Raw genomic sequence first — 15,921 nt, 5'->3', positions numbered from 1 at the left:
TGGGATTTAAGGAACAAAAGGTAACATCGGGGGTGAAACAGACATTTGACCTAGCTGTTATTACGAACAATATGTGAAGGGTTAACTTACTAATTATGGTTATATCGAGTGGACATAATATGACTACAGTGAGGGAAGTACAAATATGGGCTTTAGTGGAGTGGCCCATTAGTTAATGAATGGGGGTTAATTCGGTGTAAAGAGTTTAGCCAATTAATCTCGGATTGTTGGAGCCCATGATATAGGTCCACAAGGTCCCCCTACTAGCGCATAAATGAATTAATTTTAGAGTAGCGTGATAAGTTAATTTGAAACATTCTGATTAGAATTAAGGGAATCAGTAATTATATGTGATATAATTACACGTTCAATTCTAGAATTAAACGGAATTGGAGAATTAATTAATATTTACATATGATTTAAATATTAAATTCATGAAGGTGGAATTTATGTAAAAGTAATTTAATATTTTATAATAAATTAATTATAATTAATTAAGGTTTGTTTTTAAATATATATAAATGAACCAAAATATTTACAAAATATAGAAAAATTTTAGAACTATCAATGATAGATGCCGATAGACACTGATGGAGTTCTATCAGCGTCTATCAGTGTCATTGATAGACACTGATAGAATTCTATCAGTGTCTATCATTGATAGTTCTAAAATTTTGCTATATATTGTAAATATTTTTAACAGTTTTACCATTTGAAATAATTCTCCATTAATTCAATTGTTTAATTAATTATCTATTATTAATTTTATTAGAAAATTAATTTTGTAAAATTAAGAAAGTTTTCATTTTTTGAAATCAATTGTTTTTAGAAATCAATTTGAAATTAGAAAAATTGAAAAAACACAAATTTTGTGAAAAGTTGGAAAACTCCACTCACCTTCATGAAGTTGCTCACACTAAACCCACTTAAATTATGCTTCAAATCTCCAAGCATCAGCTGCATCTCATGCAAGCTTCTCCATTGCATGTTAGTCCTACAATAAATAGAGAAGATTGAAGTGGAATTGAAGCATGCATCAGTTGAGTTTTTGCTGAAAAATTCGAGTTGAAGAATGTGTTCTTTAAGTGGGTGCAACAGTGTATTCTCCAAATTCTCTTCATTCAAGCTTATTTCAAGTCCCACAACTCAATCTAAAGCTCCAAGAGAATGGTAGGAAATATCTTGAAGTGGTTCACAAGGAGATTTGAATAAGATTTGCAGCTGAATTCGGGATTCTAAAGGTGCTAGAAAGGTATGACTTGAAACCCTCTTATTACTGTATGAGCATGCTTCATTTATAGCCAAAATTGACGAATTAGAATGCTTATTGATCCTTGTTGCTTCCGTTGCATGTTGATATACTCCTACACATACATCTATGCATAGAAATTTAAATACATTCAATAACATAGAAAATCAAAGAAAAATAAAGATTTCAAACAAAAATCATCACAATGGATCCATGGGTTCACATAGACCTAAGTTAGCTACTCACCTTAGCCACAAGAACCATCCGAGATATATTTTACAATCATAAAATATACCAGAGAATGAAGAATTGTAGAGGGAAAGAGAAGAGAATAAGAGAAAATTGGATTCAGGGCTGAAAGGTCGAGAGAATCTGCCCTAAAAATCGAGCAAAACACATTTATACAAAAGGGCTAGCGCATGGGCACTGGCCTGCTGGGCTTTGGGTTCTTGTCATAGAGTAAACCCCAGGCGCAAATTCCATCGGCACGGCGGGCCCTCCACCTCCATCAAAGTTTGGAGTGCCACGAAGCTCCACAAATATTCTCGATTTTGTCTTCAAGTGTCAGGCACAGCACCGTGCAATCGCAACTGTGCCAATCCCAGGGGTATTCTAGTTGCTTTCCTTCTCTCTCTTCATGGTTGATGCTACGGAGATCCGTTTTGATTCGTTTTTACCTCTTTTCAATTTCAATTTTCGATTCTGCCTCTTTGTTGCTCAAGACCTACAAAATAGCATAGTGAGCACATCAAATCCACAAATGAGTCCGAATTATATTAGGGAAAATTGCACTTTTATGGTGCTATTAGAATCATATAATACTACTTTATATTCTACTTTTAAATATTATAAGAGTAAATAGAGATAAATGATATTTATATTTGGTAGATGAAGTTAATGAATAAATTTTATATAACAATGATATTCACTACTAAGTGAATTAGTAGTTGAATAAATAAGTATATTTTAATTAATTATGTGATCGAGTTTATATGTATATATATAGCCTACTAATTATTTGTAACAAATGTATATATATTTTAATTAATTTTAATAATAAGTTTCAATTGAACCTTTAAAATGTAGGAGCAGTCACAAATATAACAATCAGGTCCAAAGTATTAAAATATATAGTAAAATGCAAAAGAAAAAAAATTGTAGATACAACAAAATTTACTATTTAGCTAGTAGAAGTTTATCAACAATAGAGTAGACCAACAATAGAGTTTGTCATTGATAGATTTTGTTATATTTGTTATTATTTAAAATTGTTTCTTAACTTTATGAGCTTCAATCATATCATATCTTTTGATGATAATAAACATGTAGTTTGTTGATGATTTTATTGTTTTAAAATTTCAACATAGAGGTTTGAGAGATGATCGTGTCACACTTTGAATTACACAAACAATGAAGTTGTAACCAAAAGAATATCTGGAAAAAAAAAATCAAATGTGGTGATGATGTGACACACATGGAACATGCAGAGGATGAAGAGATAGTACATATGTGGAGAAATAACCAAATGAGTTGGAGTGCTCAAATTTTTTACATGCGACACCTTGAAAAGTTTTTGCTAAAATGATTTTTGTTAAAAGTGATTATTTTGACAAATGGTGGATTTCATTTTCTTTAAATAATTGAAGCATACAGGGATGAAAACTTTTCCCAAGTTTAAGTAGATTTAAGTATTTCATTTTTGGGGATTAAATGAGTTACATTGGATTTGGTGGAACTTACGAATGAAATTTGAGGGAAGTATTGTTTTATAGGGATGTTAATATTGTTGGTCAAACTCCATAAAATCAATCATTTTAAGTTTTTATGGATTTAAATAGATTCGGAATCTAAGACGGTTTTAAGGATATTTTAAAATAATTTAGGCATTACTATGCTTAAACCCTAAACTGGAGAAATTTAAGAGTTAAATTAAGTTAAGGCCAAGGATGCATGATCCGATTTTCAAGCTAAACGGACATCGGAGGTGGCCTATAAACCAAAAGGGGCTAGCCATTAACTGTGACTAACTTATGTTTTGAAATCAAACTCTTTTATGGTTATAACTAAGATTTCCTATGAAAATGAGCTATTTAACTATATTGTCTTTTGAGCATGATTTACTTATTTTTAACTCCAATAGTCTAAACAGTCTTTTTGTCAATTAAGGAACATACGATGAAAAGGAAATTGTTCTCCATGATTTTGTATGTACAAAAAGTATTAGAATTTTCTGAAAAATGATGTTGATGGATTATATTATGCAAGAGAATGATGTAGGAAAGCCCCGTCATGATTTTTTAAAGCACTTGAAGAATAGTTTCAAAGCATTAGCCTTTATACCCGTGATATGTCTACCAGGATTCTCAAACTAAATGAGAGAAGAAGGTATTAGAAAGATCCATGGTCTAAGATTAATATAGGTCTTTGAGACCCACCCTAGCACATATATAGGCTTTGAATTCTGTGAAGGAGTGTTAAACCCTTTGGTGGCATTCTGCGTGCACGTTTAAGAGTATAGACGTTGAATGTATTAAGGTTATTCTTCATCAGCTAAGGCTATTGACATTCATTGTATCCAGCTTGTTCTTCCTTAACTAAGGTTTTTGGTGCAGGTTTAATGTGAGGTTTATTGATATTGAAGATCTGAGAATGATTTGCTATGTTACCACGTTTCATTAATCTTACTGATTTTATGTGTACTTTATGAACTCTGAATTTATAAGATGTTCTTCAAGATCAATGAAGGTTATATCTAGTCTTTAATTGTTATAATTTCTCAAAATCATTGGGCTTTCTAGTTCACCCTTTTTTATGTTTTTTTTCCACTAGGTAGCGGAAGAGTTCTCGGTGCCTTACCTACAAAAGTCTTGTCTACCACTGCATCAAATTGTCAATTAGCTCACGACTCTTAGATGTTTTTATGTATATGATTTTGGTCTGGTCAGGCATCGTAATCATACTTAGCTGGGATGAGAGTTTGGCTATTCGGTTATACCTATTGGCATGTTTTTGTGGGATGTACAAGTTTGTTTTGCTGGTGTATGTGTGTAAATGTATATGGTTGTATGAACTATACTAGAGGCAAAATAGTAGAAGCAAAATAAAAAATTTCAAAGTATTTTGAATAATATATATATATATATATAACTTACATTCCCCCACTTGGCCCATTAAATATAACAAAAATCTTCAAACAACTTTACACTCGAACAAATTAACTGAACACAATAGTGAAAAATGCAATCGACGAATGGTTATTTTATTCAAATCATTTGTTGTGATTGAAGAAATAACCTAAAGACAAAATGAATAAATGTAAACTGCTCTGAAAGGTATATCTTTGTAAGCCTTAAATCTTTATTATTCTTCCTAAGTTTATGTTAGATTTAGATATTTTATTTTTTGGGATTAAATGACTTACATTGGACTTGGTGGAACTTAACAATGGAATTTGAGGGGAGTATTGTTAATATTTTTGGTCAAAACTACTACTTAAAATCAATCATTTTAAGTTTGTATGGACATGAATAAATTTTGACTCTAAGATGGTTTTAAGGACATTTTGAAATAATTTATGAATTAATGTGCTTAAACCCTGCAATGGAGAAATTTAAGAGTTGAGTGAAGTTCAAGAAAGGTATTATTGAATAATATGGGCTACTTGGGAACTTTTGAAACTAATAGACTGTCTAGAGAATCACCAGAAATGTATGATTCGATTTTTAGGCCAAACAGAGATCATAATGGCCTATAAACCAAACGCAGCTAGCGATTGACTGTGAGTGACTTGTGCTTTTAAAATAGACTCTTTTATGAATAACTAAGATTTCCTATGGAAATAAGTTGTTTAACTGAGTATTTTATTTTTTGAGCATGATTTACTTATTTTTAACTCCGATAGTATAGTGTAAATAGTCTTCTTTTGAATTATGGAAATTACAAAGGAAATGAAATTGTTCTCCATGATTTTATATGTATGGAAAGTATCAGGATTTGCTGAAAAAATGATGTTGATTGATTATATTATGCAAGGGATTGTAAGAAAGTTGTTTATAAATTTTTAAAGCTTTTTAAGAATAGTTTCAAACCATTAAGCTTTGTACCCTAGATATGTCTACCAGGATTCTCGGTACTAAAGGAGAGAATAAGGTATTAGAGGAATACAGGACTTGAAAGTGATATAGGTCTTTGAGACCCACCCAAGCACATATATAGGCTTTGGGCCGTGTGAAGGAGTGGTATGCTCTTTAAGGGCATTATGCGTGCACATATGAGAGTATTGACGCTAAATGTATTGAAGTTACTCTACATCAGCTAAGGCTATTGACGGTGAGTGTATCGAGCTTCTCTAGCTCAACTATGGTTTTGGGTACATGCTTAATGTGAGGTCTGTTGATATTGAAGATATGAGAATGATTTGCTATGTTATCCACATTTCCTTAATCTTACATATTTTATGTGTACTTTGTGAACTTTGAACGTATGAGATGTTCTTCAAGATCAATGAATCTTATTTCTAGTCCTTAATTGTTATAATTCCTTAAAACATAAGTGTTTTAAAATCGTCACTCACTGGGCTTCCCAACTCACCATTTTTTATAATTTTCTCCCACTAGATAGCAGAAGAGTTCTCGATGTCTGGCCTACACAGATCTTGTGACATCCTAATTTTTTATTTTTTTTTAAAAAAAAAATTATCATCTTGTAAAATTTAAGGGTTATTTTGTATTTTTATGTTAAATTGAATTATTGTGCAAAGATAATTCAATTTTAAAATTTTGCTTTGGTAAAGAATTTTGGTATTCAATTTTAGTTTAAGGAAAATTTGGGATTCATTTGAAATTTTAATTTAATTTGGAGAATTGAATTAAAAATGGGGACTTTGAATTGTTTAAATTTAACGAATGAAATAAGTTATGTGTGGGAACAAGTAAATAGTTTAAATTTGGAGTGAATTTGGAGAATGAATGAGCTGTTTGTTATGAGTTATGTGTTGGACTATGTTCTATAATGTATGATATTTATGTTAGTAATAGTTAGCCCCTAATCGTGGACATGTACCTACCAGAGGTTCATGTTTCCTATGGGATTCAGGAGAGGTTACTGTCTCCTTCAGGATTCATCAAAGGTTAGTGATCTCCTTCAAGATTCACAAGCGGTTGGTGATCTCCTTCGGTATTTCACCAGAGATTGGTGATCTCCTTCAGAATTTCACCAGAGCTTAGTGATCTCCTTCGAGATTTCACTAGAGGTTAGTGATTTCGTTTGGGATTTTACCAGAGTTTCGTGGCTACATCTAATCTACAGTAGGTTGAGTTAAACTATCACTAGATAACCATTCAGAATTAGTAGAAGTTTTTGTACGTCTCACTAGAAGGTTGCATTTATTGAACATAAATGCATAGGCTGACTCCGATGGTGGGGTTACTCATTGAGTATTTTATACTCACCATTTCTCATGTTTCTATTTCAGGAAAATGTAAGAACATACAGGCGAATGACAAGTAGAATCCGTGATTGAGCCATTAGAACTAGTCAAATACTTCTGCTCATGTTTTTCCATGTTTTCTTTTAATGATTTTAAACTTAGCCAATTGTTGAATGTAGAGAATTTTCAGTTTTTGCACTTTGGATGTTTCGGATGATGTTTTTTTGTGAAATTTAATTTTTCTTCTACTTTTACGAATGGCTTGTTAAATGAATTTCATTTACCTACTTTTAATAAAATTATTTGTTTTATAGTCTTTATTTGACTTTTTCCAAATCATAGAAAAGTGTCAATTTGAAATGTATGCATGCATGTTTATAGTGACGACCTAGTTTAAGTTCTAGGGAGTCGGGTCGTTACAATTGGTATTAGAGCAGGGTTTTATTTAACTCAGGCTCATCTCAGACATTCATTTCATTGGCATTTGTAACACATGCTATGTTAGAGTTAGAACTCTTACATTTTGTCCTATCAATTTCGACTCCATCAAGAGAAATTATGTTCGCTAAAGAAAAGATAAAGGCATGTAAGATAGAAAGTGAAAATCATACTTTAGATGTGACCTTAATAGTTCTAAACATGCGTTATTTTGATGTGATTTTGGACATGGATTGATTGGCTTGGAATCATCCTAGTATAGAGTGCTCCCAAAAAGAGGTGGTTTTCAACCCTCCTACAAAAGCCAGCTTTAAGTTTAAAGGGGCTAGGACCGTGGTCCTGCCCAAAGTAATTTTAGCTCTAAAAGTCAATAAGTTGCTTAAACAAGGTACTTGGAGTATCTTGGCTAGTGTGAATGACATCGAAGTGGTTGAGGTCTCCCTGGTTTCAGAGCCAATAGTAAGCGATTTCCCATATGTATTTCCAAAAGAGCTCCCAGGTTTGCCATAGAGAGACAGACTTAGAACCAGACACAACTCCTATCTCAAAAGCTCCATACAGAATGGCTTCAAAAGAGTTAAAGGAGCTCAAGATTTAGTTGTAAGAGTTGTTGGATAAGGGTTTCATATGCTCTAATGTATTACCTTAGGGTGTACCCATGCTGTTTGTCAAAAAGAAAGATGGATCGTTGCGACTCTGCATCAACTATAGGGAGTTGAATAAAGTGATTGTAAGAAATAAGTATCCACTCCCCTGGATTGATGACTTGTTCGACCAGTTGTAGGGAGTTACACTGTTCTCCAAGATTAACCTCCGATCCGGTTACCATCAATTAAGGATAGAGGACAGCAATATACCTAAGACAACTTTTCTTTTGAGATATGGGCATTATGAGTTCATCGTAATATGATTCGGTTTGACTAATGCTTCTATGGTATTTATGGTTCTGATGAATAAATGTTCAAGAAATTCCTTAACACTTTTGTGATAGTTTTCATAGATGATATCTTGGTATATTCCAAGATGGTGGTGGAATATGAGGAGCATTTACGAAAAGTTTTGGAGACTTTGAGATTGAATAAGTTATAAACTAAGTTTTCTAAATGTGAGTTTTGTTGCAGCAGGTGTCCTTTCTAGAACATGTGGTGTCAAGAAAAGAAGTATCTGTTGACCTCGCAACTTTTAATTGTGATGAATTGACGACTCAGAACTTTTAATTTCTTTCTAGCAAATTGTACTTGTCTACTTTGCATAATAGTAGATTAGGTTGCAAAAATTAGATTTTCTTATATTAAATGAAGACATTTTTTGAGTTCTTGCATGAGTAATCTAGTTTAAAATCTTCCAATAAATCTGTCTTTAAGTATAGGCTTTCCAACTTAAAGAACATCACAACGAAAGAACACTAGAATTTAATGAAAATGAGGATAAAAACATGATAATCGCCGTCAAGGAAGTGCTTTGACTAATTTAAGGTTAATTGGAATATAAAATGTTGATTGACTAATTGGGCAATTAGGCATTGCTTAATAGTTTGTGGGATTGACTATATTTTCCAGGAATCTTTCCATAGAGATTTAACAAGTATATTTTGTGCTCAATTTTTGTATGTCTCAAAACAATAGGAATCTTCATTTTCTTTTCTTTTAATTTATTTTCTTTTAATTTCTTTTACAAACCAAAGCCCCCCCTTTCCAAGGAATTTGTAATTTTATTTATTTGTTCAATATAATCGGTTCCTAAGGTTTGACCTCGGACTTGCCACTTTATACTACCAGTTGGTATAAGAAATAGGTTCGGTGATTAAAAAATATTATTTATTTAGGCCAATGGTTTATTAATAACATAAATATCCTTCCTAAATCGGTTTAATAGCTCTAAAAAACAACTAGTTTTATATCCTTAACTCTATCTATTTTATACAATTCTTATGCATAAAATGTTTGTTTCATAGGTAAATTCATCCCGAAAGAGGAAAGAGTCATTTTGGAGAAATTTGAGCTAAATAGAGTTAAAATTCACCTTGGAGTCGATTAATTTGAAAAAGACACAAGAAATTAAGAAAATACCATCCTAGTAGCGCCACAAACCCACTTACATGCTACTGTTTGATAATATTGGAAATGTGCAATCTTCTTCCGCTTAACTCAGGGTTGTTTAGCTACTTAATTTGGTTAAATTTATTATTTTGTCGGAATCTAGTGTACAAGCAGTCCAATTAAGCGTTCGGGACAAAAAGGCGCTAAAATGATTAAGTTAAGAGCTAAATTGATCAAATGACGAAGGAATGAAGGATGCTGCCTTGCGAGTGTCACAACGCTCTAATTAAACATAAGTCCAATGCTAGCTCAACGCTATTGGATAGAACACTCGGATGCAGGCCAGAATTGCAACACTGCCCCAAGCATTGCAACGCTCTGGAGATGCCTCAATACCACTGTCGCACCACTTGTCAACGTTGCACCTCCAATGTTGTAGGAAAGAATAGGCAGCGCTGCAATGTTATGTGGCTTTATGGACATACTATTGGAGATGATGCCCTAAAATCTCATTGGGTCCTATAGTTTGTAAACATTATATTGAAAAAACGTTTGTGATGTAATAATATATGATATTTTCTTCATTGTTGTCTATGAAACATGAGATGTTTTAATTGCTTTACCACAAACCAATAAACTAACATCGTTGGTTGTCGTAGTAAATTAAGCATGTATGTGGAGACATACAGGTGGATCATGTCTTAAGTGATAACCAAAATGCTCTGTAGTATATGGATATAGGTGGGAAGGGAAACCTTATCCTAGTGACACTACAAATGCGGTCTGCTTTGTAGAAGAGTTACATATGTTATGACTTGCTACAGATGGTCTGATCCTGATCATTCATGTGGAGACATGCGAGCGAGGGCATCCTATATAAAGGAGTTTGTATAAAGACTAGACCACGAAGTGTTATAGTCTCATTATATAACGTCATTCATGACAGAGACTTCACTTCAATAGGATGATCATAGGTAACATGACCTCAATCTTGAGTGAGTTGCAAACTCCTGCCTTTGAGGGCAGTCCTTTGATTTGCATGGGATCGAGTGGTCAGATTGCCGACTCAAACCTACCACTTTGGGGATTTGTCTGATTGTGGAGCTGGGAACTCAGCTACACAAGATGGAATTCTCTCCTTCCCTGAAGCAGGGGTAAGTAGATAGATTGCTCCCTTAAGGGCTGATTTCAGGGCTTGAACGATGTGGCGCCACACACCTTCTCATGACCCGAGAGGTGTCCACACATAGTAGGACTATGTTGTATTCTTCATTAGAGCGATCAGTGGTACTTAAAAAGTTAGATGTAACTATAGGAGCAAAACGGTAAATTGGCCCAGCTGTACTTACAAGAATCTGTGAAGGGTTATCGTTCTGTTGATTAGTTATCTCTTATGAACACAGAAATATATCTGTGGTGAGAAGAGTGCAATTTTCGATCTTTAGTGGAGTGCCTGGCAGTTAACCAGTGGTGGATCTCATGGCTAAAGAGTTTACTCAGCTATTCACGCGAGCTTCAAGCCACAGGTTCATAAGGTCCCCTTGGTAGCTCAATGGATTCAAGTTGAGAATCAGTTTTTGGGTCAGTTTGAAATGTTCAAATTGACAAGAGGGAGTTTGATTATATATGATATGATTAAACTGATCAATATGTGATATTTTAATACATTAACCACAAACCAATAAACTAACTTCCAAGGTTATCGTTGTAATGTAAACATGTATGTGGAGACATACATGTGGATCATGTTTAAGTGATAACCTAAATGGTCTGTAGTATATGGATAAGGCTGGGTACCTTATCCTGATGTACTACGAGGATAGCCCGCTTTGTAGCTGTTACAATTGTTGTAAAGGGTTACAAATGATCTGATCCTGATCGTTCATGTATTAGACATGCGGGCGGGGATATTTTATACAAAGGAGTTTGTATAAGACTGGACCACGAAATTTTTAGTCTCATTATATAACACCGTTCATAACAGAGACTTTCATTTAACCAGGATGACCATAGATAACATGACATGAATCCTGAGTGAGTTGTGAACTCCTGTCTATGAGGGCAGTCCTTTGATTTGTATGGGTGAAAGTGGCCAGATCACCGACTCAACAAGTCTACCATTTTGGGGATTCGCTTAATTGAGAAGCTGGGAACACAGCTACATAAAATGGAGTTCACTTCTTCCCCGAAGTAGGGGTAAGTAAATAAATTGCTCGCTTAAAGGCTTATTTCGGGTCTTGAACAATGTGGTGCCATACCCTCTCTTGGCCCGAGATGAGTTTAGTCATAGTGGGACTATGATCTATTGTTCATTAGAGGGATCAGTTGTACTTAAGGAGTTAGAGGTAACTACAGGGGGAAAACGGTAATTTGGCCTAGCTATACTTACGAGAAAATTGTGAAAGGTCATCGTACTATTGATTGGTTATATCCAATGGAAACAGAAATATATTTGTAGTGGGAAGAGTGCAGTTGTGGTCTTTAGTGGAGTGCCCGACAGTTAACGGATGGTGGATAATATAATTAAAGAGTTTAATTAATTATTCATGTACCGTTGGAGCTTCAAGTTACAGGTCTATAAGGTCCCCTTGATGGCTAAAAAAGATATAGTTGGCAATCAGTTTTTGGAATAATTTGAATTATTCAAATTAATAAAAAGGAATTTAATTATATATGATATGGTTATATTTATTCAATTATATACGATATAATTGTTATAATGTATTCAACATTATAGTATATTTGGAGGAAATAAATATTTAAATGAGATTCAAATATATTTTCTATGAATGTGATTCATAGTTTTTAAATTTAATATAAATATGATTTATATTAAATGCCATAAAATAGAGAAAAGGAACTATAGTTTATATTGTATATGATACAATATTGAAAGTATAAGTTATGTGTTATATTTTATATAACATATAGTTTAATATAAGTAAGATATGATAAGTTAATTATCATATTTATTTAAATTTATTTTATTATTTTAGATAATAATTCCTAATTTCTCTCCAACCACCTTAGTTGGTGGTTAATTAGTTTTATTATGGCAAATGGGATAAAAGAAAATAGTTTACTTTATTCCTCAAGAGACAACACTACATGACTGGCACTTTTACTGTACGATTGAAGAATATAAACGTTTTGTGTTCTCAATCTTCTTCCTCCTCCAAACTCAAACAAACCCTCTAAAACAAAATAGTCATAGTCCACCACTCCTGTACTCTCACCCTAAGTATACCGAAGGCTCCCTATGGTAGTGTCTGTTTTGGTTCGTGAAGTTTTTGAAGAAAGTCTTCAAGGGTTGCTGTGTTCAAGTTCATGACTTTGAAGGATTTACAAGAAGAAAAGTTCTTTAAATGTAGTATCTCGAACTCTATTTCTTTATAAAGAGCATGTTGTAATTTGTTTATTAATATATATATTGTATGTTTACTGTAAATTTAGTTTTTCAATCAAAATGACATTTGGACAATCTGCTTCCACTCAAGGATCTCTGTAAAATCAGTTCCTTCAATAATTTGTTTTAATGGAGGAATGCCTTCCTCTTCATGTTATATTTGACATAACATGTACCAGTCATTGATGACGTGAGATTCATTTTAATGGAAGAATGTCCCCCTCTTTCAAGTTCTATTGAAAACCAAAACGTTCGAGATGCCTATAATAGATGGGTCAGGGCTAACGAAAAAGCTAAGGCCTACATTGTAACGATTAGACCTTTCGAGTACTCTGACAAAGGTCGTTACAACTAAATACACATTTAAAGCCTAACAATTTTAATCTTATCAAAAAACACCTTGAGTGTCAGTAAAATCCAATTTCAACATCATGTTAGGTTTTATGTCCTAAAACTCACAATTTGTGAAATGATAAATATTTTCTATAATCAATAAACTTATTATTGATGTCATAAATTGTAGATATGAAAGTCTAAATCCAATAAAGTAAGACCCATGACTATTACATGAGTACTTGAACTTTATGTGGAGGCATAAGAGTGGATCAGGTTCGAGTAAATAGTCAAAATAATCTATAGTACATGAATAAGGTTGGGTACCTTATTCTGGTAACACTATTGGATGCGGCCTACTCTGTAGTTGTTACAAAGAGTTGTAAAGTGCTACGTAGGATGTGATCCTAATTCGTACATGTTATGACATAAGAAGTAGGGGAATCATATGCAATGAGTTTATAACGTTGTTTACTGTATAAGGCTGACAATTTCACTCTTACTTTATAACGTTGTTTACTGTATAAGGCTGATAATTTCACTTAGATGACATAGGTAACTCGATCTTAATCTTGAGCCAATTATGAACTCCAATTTATTCGGGATTATCCTTAGATTTGCATAGGTGAGGGTTGGCTCAACAGTGCCGGCTCAATAAGCCTTCCATTTCAGGGGTAAGACAAAATAAATAGCCGGGGATATAGGGTGCAAGACGAAGTTCACGCCTACCCGATTTACGGATAGGAGAAAGATTGTTCTCTCAAGTACTGGATCCAGATCATGAATAAGAGGCCCTACCCTCTCACTAGGCTGAGAGAGTTTGGTTTAATGATTGGATCACGAATCAGTTGTTCATAGATCATCGGTAGGAATTTGAGGAATAAGACGTAATCTCGAGGGTAAAACATATATTTGACCCAACCGTTATTACAAACAACCTTTGAAGGGTCGATTTGCTGATTATGGTTAAATCATGTGGACATAATATATCTATAGTGAGGAGAATGCAACTATGTGCTTTAGTGGAGTGACCCATTAGTTTACAAATGAGGACTAATCTAGTCTAATGAGTTTAGCCAATTAATCTTGGATCATTGGAGCCCATGATCTGTAGGTCCGTGAGGTCCCCTACTAGCTCGTAATTGGATTAGCTCTAGAGTAGCGTGATAAGTTAATTTGAAATGATCAAATTAGAATTAAGAGAATAATTGTTATATGAGATATAATTATTTGTTTAATTTGAGAATTAAACGAAATAAGAGAATTTATATTTAAATATGATTTAAATATATAAAGATGGATATGTGTAAAAATTAATTTAATATTTGATATTAAATCAATTAGTTTTATTTAAAAATTAATTTATGAAATTAATTTTATAAAATTAAAATTTTCAGTTTTAAAATGAAAGCGGATTTTAAAAATTAAGTTTTGATTTTGAGATAAATTGGAAAATTGGAAAAAAACTATGCACAAATGGAATATTCAAATATTCCATTATCTATCTTCTTCATGCTCACACAATACCCATTTCCTCTTCTTCATCAACTCCAAGTATGAGCTGCAAGTCATGCAACATTCTTCTTTGCATGTTCACCTACAATAAATAAAGAAGAATTGAGTGTTTTTTAGGCATGCAATCAATAGAATTTTAGTTTAAAATTTGTGGAGAAGAAAGTGTTCTTCAACAAGAGTGCTGCTGTGAGCAATTCTCCATAATCCCTTGATTCAAGCTTGTTTTGAGTCCCACAACTCAATCTAGAGCACCAAGAGAATAGTGGGGAATATCTTGAGGTGGTCCACAATGAGATTCAAAGAAGATTATAGTTGGAGATTGAGCTTTGAAGAAGTTTTACAAAGGTACATCATGAAACTCGTTTCTGCAAGAGCATGCTTTATATTTTGTCAACATTAATGAATAAAAGTGCTTAATGATCCTTATTGCTGATACAATCCTACAATTGGTATCAAAACGATCATCTAAATAAGTTGGAAAACAATTCATTACTACCTTGTGAGTCCTATCTCGAGGGTAAAATGACAAAAAAATCTTTTTCTGAAAAAGGTCTTAGAGCCAAAAAACCCTTAGACCTGATTCACTCAGACCTTTGTGGGCCTCTAAATGTTAGAGTGAGAGGAGGGTATGAATGTTTCATCGGTTTTATAGATGATTATTCTAGGTATGGGCATATTTACCTAATGCACCAAAAGTCTGAAACTTTTGAAAAGTTTAAAGAGTATAAGGCTGAGGTTGAAAACCAATCAGGTAAAAAGATTAAAACATTTCGATCGGATCGAGGTGGTGAGTATATGGACTTAGAATTCCACAACTATTTCATAGAACATGAAATTCAGTCTCAACTCACAGCCCCTGGCACACCTCAGCAAAATGTTGTGGTAGAAAGAAGAAACAAAACTTTATTGGACATGGTTCATTCCATGATGAGTTACGCTCAGTTATCAAATTCTTTTTGGGGACAAATACACTATTACAAAATCAACATTACTTGACACTTGCAGTTTTTAATTACTTGACATTTCATTGAAAAAAATGTCAAGTAACGACCTTTTAGAAAAGAAAATGTCAAGTAAAAGGGTTAAAACAACGGAAATTGACGGAATGTTTTGGATATTTTCATACGATCCATTACTTAACACGTTTTTTGTGTCAAGTAATATAAGGTCTTACTTGACATGTTTTTCGTGTCATATATAAGAAGCTTTTACTTGACATATTTTTCGTGTCAAGTAAAATATAAAAATAATATATTTTTTTAATCTTTATTTTTTTCCCTCCCTCCCCCATTTCTATTTCCCTCTCAAATTTAGTTTCCCTCCTACCAAAATTATTATTTTAAAGTTAAATTTCCTAGACAAAAATTATTACTTTCAAATTGGAAGGGGAAGGGTTGCTTTTGGAGATTTGGGGGGAAATGAATTTAATAGAATGAAATGAAAAATGAAAAAAAATAATAAAATAAAATAAAGTAAATATGTTATTATATTATTTTATATTATTTTTTTCCCT

Source organism: Benincasa hispida, unplaced genomic scaffold, assembly GCF_009727055.1.
Source record: "Benincasa hispida cultivar B227 unplaced genomic scaffold, ASM972705v1 Contig62, whole genome shotgun sequence".
NCBI classification, from domain to species: domain Eukaryota; kingdom Viridiplantae; phylum Streptophyta; class Magnoliopsida; order Cucurbitales; family Cucurbitaceae; genus Benincasa; species Benincasa hispida.
This window is presented reverse-complemented; position numbering follows the sequence as displayed.